Source organism: Carassius auratus, unplaced genomic scaffold, assembly GCF_003368295.1.
Source record: "Carassius auratus strain Wakin unplaced genomic scaffold, ASM336829v1 scaf_tig00216647, whole genome shotgun sequence".
Taxonomy (NCBI): domain Eukaryota; kingdom Metazoa; phylum Chordata; class Actinopteri; order Cypriniformes; family Cyprinidae; genus Carassius; species Carassius auratus.
Window position 1 is genome coordinate 313 of NW_020528677.1, and position 12154 is coordinate 12466.

Below are 12154 nucleotides of genomic sequence, written 5' to 3' on the forward strand. Positions count from 1 at the left end.
TGAAAAAATAATAAAAGTAACATTTTTCTAAAAGTTTTTAATATATAGTTTTTAAAAAGAAGTGATACTGAGTACATTACACCATATAAATATTTACTATTAATATTTAAAACAATATTCACACATGCTGATGAACATTCAACATCTTTTACATTTTGTCTTGCCTGGTCTATAGCTTCAGATAATAGCACTGAATTAAATCAGATCATGTAGAGGGCAACAAGGACACAAAACTAAAAGAACAAAATCAGGAAGTGAAAGTAGGGATCTTATTGATTAGGAAAACAAAAAACAGTTGTGGAAGTGTTATGTGGAAGTACAGCATGTGGAGTCATGCACACAATATTGCTCAATAGAAGGATAGGACACTGGTTTATTATAAAAGTAACACAGTTGTCAGATGACAAGATGATGTTGTGCAGTAATGCTGGAGACACTGCTATTAGGCTGAGGTGAGAGACTGCCTTGTTATCTTGTAAGACTTATGAAAATGTTCTCCAAACCACATCAAAGTGTTTGCCTTTAAGTGTTTTTTTTTTATAGAGACACATTCATTCATATATACATATATATATATATATATATATATATATATATATATGTGTGTGTGTGTGTGTGTGTGTGTGTGTGTGTATATATAATATTGTTTTAGATATGTTTTATTATCTTTAGATATTGCACGCTTCTCTAAAAGTTTTTATTTTCTCTTTATTGAAGGTTTTAAGAGAACCATATCCCTGCATGTAGCTAATCAAACTTATATTTTAGTTTTCAGAACTGAATTTGGTAACACTATGAAGCCTGTATTTATAATATCTTAAGGGTATTCTTAAGGGATTATAATGAATGCATAAAGTACTGTATTATATATAAAAAAATCTTATAATATATTGTATCATCTCATAACAACAGTTTTAATGCATTATAATATTTACTTATTTGTGGTGATAGCTTTTAATAGTAAAATGATTTATATCACAGAATGAACACAATGCATCCTCTTAATTTACAACGGATTCTATTTTCCATAATTATATAATGTACAATAAGTCTCATATTTGGCCATTGATAACTTCTTACTTAACTTAAAGCAGACAAAGGCCTCTTATAAATAATAAACGACAACAAAAGCAATAAAAATACATTAAAAAAGCGTTTTTCTTAAACAGCCATAAGATTATATATATGATCAGATGTATATGGCACATTTATTTTTAACCACATTTAATGTAATATCAGTAAGATCGTAAGATATTTAGTTAAATAATGTCAAGATATGAGATTTACAGTATACCATAAATTAAGAGGATTTAAAATGTTGTTCATTCTGTGTTATAAATAATCATACTCATTAAAGTTATAACAAGTTCTATAATGTTTTATAATTGTTGTTATGATGATTTATGAGATGAAACAACATATTATACTTTTTTATATATTATAATAATCTATACATTCATTATTATGTCTCTAAGACTACCCTTATAATGCATTATAAATTCGAGCTTCATAGAAAATGTTATCCTGGAGGTTCATGATATTACTTGGGTTGAAATTACATATAGCTGAGAAATAATGATCTAGGAACAGTGATTGTGATATTGTTGAGATTTATGCTTTTACTGAAGAAAGATTTATTTAACAAAAACATTTCCTTCTCTGCTTACAGGGACGTAAATTACAATGGAATCAACAGATTTTAATTTTGACTATAACAGTTACATTGATTATGATAATTCCACCTCCTCTGATAATTTAACTCATGAAGAAGTTTCTTTCCACGTCCACCCCATCACATGTTTCACTCAGGTTCTTTGCCTGTTGTTGCTGGTGATCAACGTGATCATCTGTTTGCTGGGCCTTGGAGGAAATGGTGTGGTTATCTGGATTGCAGGGTTTGGCATGAAGAAGTCAGTCAATACTAGCTGGTACTTGAGTCTGGCTGTGTCTGACTTCATATTCTGTTGCCTGTTTGCCTTTTAACATTGCCTACAGCGTCACATCCGAATGGATCTTTGGCCTCTTCATGTGCAAGTTCACATCCTTCATCATGTTTCTCAACATGTTCAGCAGCATCTTCCTCCTCGTCATCATCAGTGTGGATCGCTGCGTCGCCGTCATGTTTCCTGTTGGGCACAGAATCAACGCACTACTGGAAAAGCATCTGTATTAATTGTACTCGCATGGATCTTCTCTACAGCTTTAAGTATCCCATCTATCATGTACCGTGATGTCCAGAATCACCTGGGCACAAACCGATGCATTAACATTTACACGTCCAGCCAGTACACCCATGAAATCATCGCCATGAGCCGCTTTGTTTTTGGATTTGTGATCCCTTTCATCCTCATCATTGTTTGTTATACCGTCATCATCCTCAGACTGAGAGCCACCCAGATGGCGAAGTCCAACAAACCTTTTAAGATCATGACGGCTCTCATTCTGACCTTCTTCCTGTGCTGGCTGCCCTACCACACATTTGTGCTAATCGAACAAAAAAAAACCTTCAACACTGAGGTCATTGCTCTCGGACTGAAAATTGGCACCACTGTTGCTGCTGCAAACAGCGTCCTAAACCCCGTTTTGTACGTTTTCATGGGCAATGACTTCAGGAAGAAGTTCAGGAGCTCCATCTTATCAAAGATTGAGAATGCTATTGGAGAAGAGGGGCCGAACCATCAGTCGCTACCTGTCTCGCTCCCAGCTCAGTGGGATGCTAGGTGGGTCCACTCATATCAAAGAATAAACTCAAAAGTAATATTTTTTTCAGCCACTTTTCAAAGAAGGGATGTCAAATTAAATGCATTCATTTAGTATGATTAATTTTAAACTGGAAATAAAATACAATAACACACTTAAGTGTGCCTCCTGTCTGTAAATGCAATAATAAAAAAAGTTATAAAAAGTTGTGAAATAGTAAAAAAAAAAAAAAAGGATTATTGAATTATGTTTTTAACTATATATATTTGTGGTGTTTTTCTACTTGATGTATGTTTGATATATATTATAAACCAAAAAAAATAAGTTGAATGTTGAAAAACCCGTCCTGTGTGAACACCCTCTAAAGTCATATGTTTATGTTGAATGATAAGGAAATTAAATAGTATTTTGACTTCTTAATCCACTATTTGCTTTTTACTTGTCCAAGCCTACATTTGCAGCTTTGGCAATTATAATATGCAATTCATTTGAATACATTTTTTATTTACAATCTAAAAACAAACCATCATTATGCACAATGCAAATGGCTTCCTGATGCAAGGTAGCGTTCATTAATCTTCCATAACGACTTGTTACTAATCTAGTACAGTTCTTAATGGTTTTTGAAAATTCTCTGTGAATAATAAACATTTTTGTTTTGACTGCGATTATGGCACCATGGAGCTACACAGCATAACACATTTCAGCCATCCTCCTACAATGGTAAACGCGGTAGAGATGTATAACTGAGATGATTTTTTTTTTAAGTCTTTCTTTTAGTTCAAACCAGCTTATCGCTAACTATCAGATAAACTGAGCTGTTCTGAATAAGGTTCTTTGTTAAGTGTGGCTGTCGACAGTCTCATTCCTTTGAATTGTTTTTTTGTTTGTTTGTTTTTGCATTGTACAGAGGAACTTGGTGTTAAAATGTTTGGGCAATAGTTCAGTCTGCACTTATCAGCAAACAACACAGCAGCAGAAGTTGATTTCTTAAGCATTGCAAAGGGCATTGTGAGGCTTCCTTTGTGAGGTAGGTTAACTTTAGATGTCATACGTGTATCTGATCATACAGTGAACACTTGTTTTCAGTTGAATTTTAAAGACAGTAAGCAAATAATTAAGATGCATATGATTATCAATTCTATGTTTCAATAAAATCAACTAGGATATTTTCCAAATTAGGATTGCAATAACAGTAGATAACAGATACAATACAAAATGAGAAACGTTATACTAACTTAAATGTAGCAGTCATCAAGTTACATTTAAACTGCACTTAAGATTCAAATGTGAATAACATGTAACTTGTGTAAATTGTTCTGTTCTGTGATTCTTTATGGATTAAATTTTGAAATATTTTTTTAAGTAACAAATTAGGCAATTTTCTTCATACAAACAGGCATGCATGTAACCCATCAAATATAATTTAAGGTCAAAAAAGCATAATCAGAAAGTGTAAACATGTTACATGAAAAAAAGGAAGCTATGGGAGAATTCTGCTTGCATTGTGCTTTTTACTGGTCTTTTCTGACAGTTCTGCACGTCAGAAAAGGACTCATCGGAAATATATTGTATGCATCATGCAGAATTTGTTCTGTTATTTTACTACTGAGAGGAGTTTTTTCAATGGTGACCCACCAAGAGACTGCCAGTGAAAATGATCTATTGGTTAAGTAGGCAAAAAAATAAAAATAAAAAAAATATCTGCAATGTGCCCAAAACAAATTTGATCTATTTTATCTTTTGTTTTATTTATATTTTAAAGTACCTTTATGGAAATTATAGGAAATTATTATTCTGCGTGGATTGTGTGGTAATAGTGCCATGTTTTTGCATAGTCACTTTAGTCATTTAAAAAATATGCAAGATGACTACACTTTAAATATAGTTGGATAAATTGCTTGTTGTTTTTGTTACAGAATTCTGCTTCCTATTCAGTTATAATAGAAGTCACAATGACTACAACTGGATCTCAATATGATTATGATGATTATTTATCAGCATTAACTAAAGTGCAACTTCAAGAGGACTTACATCCTGGATACTGCAGGGAAGCAGCATGTGTAAATCACAGTGATCTCTAATGTGATCATATTCCTTCTTGGCATCACTGGAAATGGTGCAGTGATCTGGATTACTGGTTTTAAGATGAAGAAGTCAGTGAACAGCACTTGGTACCTGAGTCTGGCTTTGTCTGACTTCTTTTTCTGTGCTACTCTTCCTTTCACCATTGATTACCTGATTAAGGACAGCTGGAGCTTCGGGCTCTTTCTATGCAAGTTCAACTCTTTTGCTATGACCCTCAATATGTACAGCAGCATTTTCATCCTGGTCATCATAAGTGTGGATCGCTGCATCACCGTAAGGTTTCCTGTCTGGGCCCAGAATAAACGCACTGTAAAGAAAGCTTCGTTAGTTGTTGTGCTGGCTTGGTTTGTGTCTTCTTTGCTTAGCATTCCATCTGCCAAATTCAGAGAGATTCTAAATAAATCACCAGAAATATGCTATAACAATTTTGAGGATCACCACAAAACCGTCGTGTTCATGCGCTTTAATTTTGGGTTTTTGATTCCGTTCCTGACTATTTTCATCTGTTACACCATCTTGATCCATAAACTTAGATCAAACCAAATGTCCAAATCCACCAAACCCTACAAGATCACCACATTACTGATCGCAACTTTTTTCATCTGTTGGTTGCCATTTCAAATAGTTTCTGTTTTAGAGTTGGACAGATCTGAGTACAACTCTGCCTTTAAAACAGCTCAACAGGTATCTGGTACTCTCGCCAGTGCAAACAGCTTTCTAAACCCGTTCCTCTATGCATTTATGGCCAAGGACTTAAAGAAGAAATGCTATTCCTTTCTTTCGAAGATTGAGAGCGCCATTGATGAAGAAAACCGAAGTACTTTCAGAGCAACTTCAGTTACCAGTGCTACAGACAATGGATTTCCCACTGCTGTCTGAAATTCTAACACGTGTCATGGACTAAATCTATTTCTCTTTATTCTCTTCCAAATGTGGTTGGAGAATTATTTATTTTTATTGATCTGCTTACCACCAGGGCATCCAAGATGTAGTTTACAGAACACAAACTGAGATTTTTAATATAAACTGTTGCAGTCTGTTAGTCATATATAATGGATGTGAATGAGAATCATGGCTAAAATATACAATAAAACTAAAAAACCAAACATACACAAACAAAACCAAATTAAACCCTGCGGACAGTGACGATACATTGATGTGTAAAGACAAAAAACAATCGGTCTGTGCAAGAATTTATATAGTTATTTTTTACCTCTGATGCCCTGCAAAAAAACTATATAAATACTGTTCAGTTTCTTGCACAAACTGATCATTTTGTGTCTTTACACATCAATGTATCGTTACGAGCCGCATGGTTTAATTTGGTTTTGTTTGTGTACGTTTTTTTTTTTGTTTTGGCTGTGATTCTCATCTACTTGCATTATATGACTAACAGACTGCAATGGTTTGTTTTAAAAAATCTCCATTTCTGTTCTACTAAAGAAATATACGGAGGAAATAAAGTCACTTACATCTTGGATGCCCTTATTTAAAAAAAATAATAATAATAAAATAAATGTAAAAAAAAGGTTCAATAAAAGCTACTTTACAAGTCATTTTAAATTGAAATGCCACTTTTTAGCTATTGAATATTTTCAGTATATATCTTATCATTTCTGCATGTTTAACACATGATGCTTATTAACACATGTACATAAATATATGTGGGTGGGGGTATAAAATAATTTGGATGTCTTTGAATGTACAGAATGTATTAAACATTTGAGCAAGATAAACAAATGTAGTCATGCTCCACATCTCTCTCGCTCTTTGTTTTGGTAACATATGCATAAAAATATATAATAAAAATCTTGTTCTTAGCATTCTGTTTCTTTAAGTTCTGGTAATTCTCTTAATTATTTAATATGCCTATAAATTTAATCCATACACAACACATTCAAAAGACAATTCAGCATTATTCATTTTTTTTAAATGGTAAACATTATTTTATACTTCCTTATCTTTCAATAATTACTTCCTATCTTTAAATAATTCCTGCTTTATAAGCATTACAGAAATAACCATGCATCATATATTTAGTAATTTACACTTTATTTAGTATTCATAGATTTATAGAACTGATCTTCATTTTCATACAAAAAAAAAAAAAAAGAAAAAGAAAAAAAAACATGAAAAAAAAGTCAAAATCAAAGCCAATAGTTTAAAACCTAGTTCCGTTGGCATGTATTTCCTGTGTCATTTTGACAAACGACCCGCTCAAAAAGATCCACAAAACAGTCTTTTGACCATTTAGTGTACAGCAGTGGTTCATTTTATAACTGCTGAGTAAAACAGACTGACAAGAGTTTGGAAATAAATCCTTTAAAATTTATGATTTGGAGCAGTGTTTCTGAAAGAATGTTTGTCCTCAGAAAGACATTGCATCCTGGAAACTGGTTTCTTTGTGCTATTTCCTGAGCTTTTACCCATTAACTCTGACTATAGGAAATGTAAAATAACCAGCATTTAAAATGCAATGTAAATAGAGCTGTAAAGAGAGATTTAAAAAGAGATTTTACCCTAAAAAAACTGCATAAATAATGTTTTGGTTTTGGTTTCCAACAATTCACACTTCTGCCATTGGTTGGACAAATTGGCAGACCCAAATCATTTTTCATGTAAACTGCTTCATCAACAATTTGACCAAATGCATTAATAAATACATAAATACATATACAACTATGCAATTAAGTGCATAAATGAACGTTGGGCCTCTGAGAATTTGGTGCTTTATAATTTATTGGTCAGGACATCAGACACATCATCCAAACAAGTGCAAAACTTTTGCTCATATTCACACTCTCAGCTTACAATTATAATAAAAATCTTGTTGCAATCATTTAATTTCCTTTGCATTGCTGGCAATTACTCTATGATTTCCGTAATTATTTGGTAGAAACTCTGTACATTCACTCCATACAAAATGCATTCAGAAAGACACTACAGTTTTGCTCCTTTTCCAAACGAATAGCATGTAATGCTCAAATTTAAAAGCCTTTTCAAAAATATAGGTGACACTTTGTCTTTTAAAGTCATTCTCCTTGTGAGCATTACAAAAATATATATGTGTATTTACATATATTGAATGTTATTTGTTAGGTCTCTAGCTGTCAAGCAGAAATTTACCCACAAGGTGTTTTTGTCTCTTTTGCAAATTGCTTCACATTTGCTTTCACCCCGTCAAGATTTTTTTATATATTATAAAGCTGATTTGCAGTTTTGAATAAAAACTCCTGCAATTAAAACACTAAAAACTAAAATAACAATTCTGAGCATTTTTACAGGGAAACCTGACATGTAATGATATTTTGGGAGGAATTATTTGATTTTGTGGGGATGCATCTCACACAGTACGCAGTACGCACAACTACTCTCATAATTTAACCTGGGACATAAATGCATAATGAAAATAAATGCATAATGAAAATAAAGCAGTGTTTTAGACCGTGTCTGTCAAAAACATTAATAACTGAATGAATTTCCAGATTTGGGTACACTTCAGTATCCCTTTAACAGATAAAAAAAAATTTGATTGAGAAAAGGAGTAAAGGGTCATTTAATGCAATTTTAAGCAATTTACAAGAAGCCCCCATTTCTTTTACTTTGTGAGCACACAATCAAATTACTTATTTTTATCATCCACTGCAAATACACCTTTAAACCTAAGTAAGAAAGCAAGTTAACTTGATGAAACAATCTCAATTTAAAAACACTCTAAACACAAAACAGAAGAACTTTGTTGCTTTCATTTAAATCGATAGCTCAGTAAGGGCTGCACTTTGCCTGCAAATCCCTGAAGGCAAGTACCAGACAATGTGTTTTCGAGTTAACCATGCATTTATCTAATACACATGGTATATCTTGAGGATTTTTGTTGTCCATATAACTATTTCACTGATCAGTTTTTAAGAAGCATCATAAAATCATAAGGCAATTTCCAGATATTTGTGTTAACAGGGGTTCAGGTGTTAAAAATGAAATCACTTTCCATATATTCCCAATGAGACTGAAGTGCTTAAGGGAGTCCAGTAGTGTTTAAAAGCTGTCCCCGATGTCTTGATGGCAATAGACACATTCATAAAAAGAGTGATTTCTCTTAATGACTGAACTGAATTTGTAGTTACCACACACTATTGTGCCTAAGGAAGATTAATCCATGTGATTAAACTCAAGCCAAATTGTTGCACAAGCCCATGTCTCACTATGTAGTGCAGATTATTAATGAAAGGACAAACGGGTTTGTGGCGAGTGGGGCGGGGCCGAGAGGCGTGGGAACGAGGAGTGAGGCCAGGTGTAGTTCACCTGGCCTCACTCCTCGTTCCCACGCCTCTCGGCCCCGCCCCACTCGCCACAGGGTTTTTCAGCAGTTCATTTCTGTGAAACATACCATTCTTAAAACTGAAAGCAAACAAGGAAAATTATGATGACCAATTTCATATACTAGGGAAAAATGAGTATAGCTGGGAGGGGAAGTGTGTTGTGGGAAAAAAGCATAAGCAAAGTGAGGAGTGCAGTATCATCTGGGCCTGTACTCTTCAGGTACAGCTGGCAGGTTTCTCTTTCTGAGTGCCGTGTCCACAGTCTTAATTAGCCCGTCAATGGTGGCACGCATTTCTGGAGTATAAGGGTCATATTCAAGCTTCCTCAGCCCTGAGCGTTTGAAGTTCCCATCCTTCTGTCCTTCCACACACAGCAGACGGTCCTCTGAGACTTCTAGGCCCAGAAAGATGACCATGTCTTTTAACCGAAAGAAAGGTCCCGTTTTAAATCCTCAAAGTGTACAACTTGAACTTTCTTCCCATATTTCAGCCAGTCTAGTGTGTGGGATGCCCACCATGGAGCATAGTTCTTCACAAACTCTGGCCACTCTGATTGAAAGAGAATGAAAGAGTTTAACTTTTGAACAATAACATCTTGTAGTAACATGCTGTGACATAGTGCATTGGAAAAACTTGACACATATCTGCAGATGTGTAACAGCACTGTACAAATGTGCCACACATATCAGACAAACGCATGTAAAAAAAAAAAAAAAAAAAAAAAAACAACTTGGTGTTTTTGCAAGTGCGGCAATAGTGGCAGAAGTATATTATTAATCAGTGACAGCACTTTTCTGAAATCAAGAAGCAGAAGTCAGTCATACTTCAAAGTGACGCACTTATTCGTGATCAAGTAACATAATGTCATTTTCTGCTGATTCTCATCAGTGGAGAGAAAAACAATACTGTAGCTTAAGACTCTTTCGCCAAACTGAATTAAATTATCATAATGATGATGTTTGGAGGATGTAAAAAGAATGGAATAAGTGGTCCGCAGGTCCGCATGCGCGACCAAAATAAAAAATGCGTAATATTTATATGTTCTGACAGCGCATTTGTGTACCGACATGGTTGACAGCTGGGTTGCACTTTATTTTACAGTACGTGTACTAACATGTACTTATGGTGTACTTACAGTGTATTTATCTAAGAAAGTTCTGGTAATACAAGATAACTACATGGGGTAGGGTTAGGTTTAGGGGTAGGTTCAGGGTTAGTACCTAGTTATTACATAGTTATTGTAATAACTATAATAAGTACATAGTATGTACATGAGGAACAGGACTGTAAAATAAAGTGCTACCGACAGCTGTTAATGCATAATTACCATTTTAGATCACAAAATGTACTATACAAGTTTTATTTTCAACCTGAAAGCATAAATCTAGGCTATGCCTACCGTTTCAAAGCACAATACAGAACAGTGACATTCATCCACTGACGCTCTTTAATCAGCAGCGCTAAATCCGGAAGCATGTATACCTAAGTTTGAATATGATGTTTGTTTATTTATGTTAAGTTTGAATATTAAGTTTGTTTATTTATTTTTAGACTTTTTTTAAATTGGGGAATACATAAAGCGATTCTTCTTAAAGAGGCAAACAAACAAAGTAGTACTAAATATTAGCATTTTATTTTTAAGTTTATTTACTATAAAATAAACACATTTGTTATTAATACTATGACTGCTTTTTATTTTTAATAATATTATTGTAATGAGAAGGAAACAATTGGAATTTAGAATTTGGGCTAGGAGAGCTCGTGACCGATGTAACTGTTTAAGATAATACAGAGACTGGAGAAGCTGATTAGGTGGACTGATAAACTGATAATTGAAGATTTCCTGTGTATCCTCCTCGCCTGACTCGAGCTCGTCCGCTGTGTGTGTGAGCCAATTTTGGCCAAAAAGGGGGGTAATCTGTTTTATGAGATAATGTCATGTTTTAACAAGCAATAAAGAATCATGTGTAAACTGCCATCTGATTGTGCGGGTGTCTGCCTTCCCTGTCCTTTGTGCGTTTGTAACATTATTACACACCATAATTTAGTTTATTTACTATTACTTAATTTAAAAAAAACTAAATAAATAAAGTGTAATAATATTATAACTATTATTAATATTTTTTTTTATAGTTGCATTTAATGGGTCACATTATATGCAGTGTGAGGACCAAACCAAATCTCAAGTTTCTCTTATGAGAACCAGGCTGAAAAAATATGTGCACCCCTGATGATATTAAAAGGCATGTTGGCACGGGAACAAGAACAGTGAAACAATAACTCAGGAACATAGTGTTAAATGTTCAAATCTGTTAAACAGACAACTTCATTAAACGAAACAAAAATAGAAAGATGCTCATTTCAGTAAACAAGACACCAACATGTCACAAGCATCTCTTCCCCGTGTGAAAAAATAAAAAAATTGTAAAGAAGCAGAACAAGAGGAAAACGTTGCTTAAAAATGGACTTCATTGGTGGTAAAGACAACTTTGCACAATCGATATATTGACTAATAACATAGTTTACAAACTTTTGATAAACTCAAAAACTAAATTACACTAACTGCAAGTAAAATGTGTTTTGGTTTAATGGTTAAAACCGCGAATTATTCAAAATGTAAACACCAAAAACCTGTTAAAACAAAAACCTGTTAAAAATCAATCACAGCTTTCCTGTCTGATAAGCTCACACTCTTGACTGCAGTACAGCAAATATAACCCTCAGACTAATGGCAACATCAAGAACAATACAGAAGTCCTTTTAAACATTTAGCCTGACTATAAACACTGGGCTGTTAGCCTATCAGTCTCACCTAAGATACAGATAATATTGTGATGAGCTCAATCAAGACAAAAAAATGTGTCAAACCAGAGTGTGTAAATGAAAGAGGAGCTGGACGAATAGTAATAGTTAAAAAATATCTGTATAGCAGCAGTAGAAAAGAAAATTCACAGAATATTTTGAAATGTAGCATTACATCACTAGCTCACCAATGGATCCTCTGGAGTGAATGGGAGTGCCATCAGTAAGAGAGTCCAAACAGCTGA

At 33.9% G+C, this 12154-nt stretch overlaps 3 pseudogenes; 2 read left to right on the forward strand and 1 right to left on the reverse strand.

The window, feature by feature from the left end:
• The first annotated feature begins 416 nt into the window (after nt 1-416).
• Nucleotides 417-2746, forward strand: LOC113098766 (chemokine-like receptor 1; annotated as a pseudogene).
• A 1909-nt stretch (nt 2747-4655) lies between these two features.
• On the forward strand, nt 4656-5908 carry LOC113098774 (chemokine-like receptor 1; annotated as a pseudogene).
• A 3232-nt stretch (nt 5909-9140) lies between these two features.
• LOC113098769 (WSC domain-containing protein 2-like) overlaps nt 9141-12154 on the reverse strand; it is a 38009-nt pseudogene continuing 34995 nt past the window's right edge.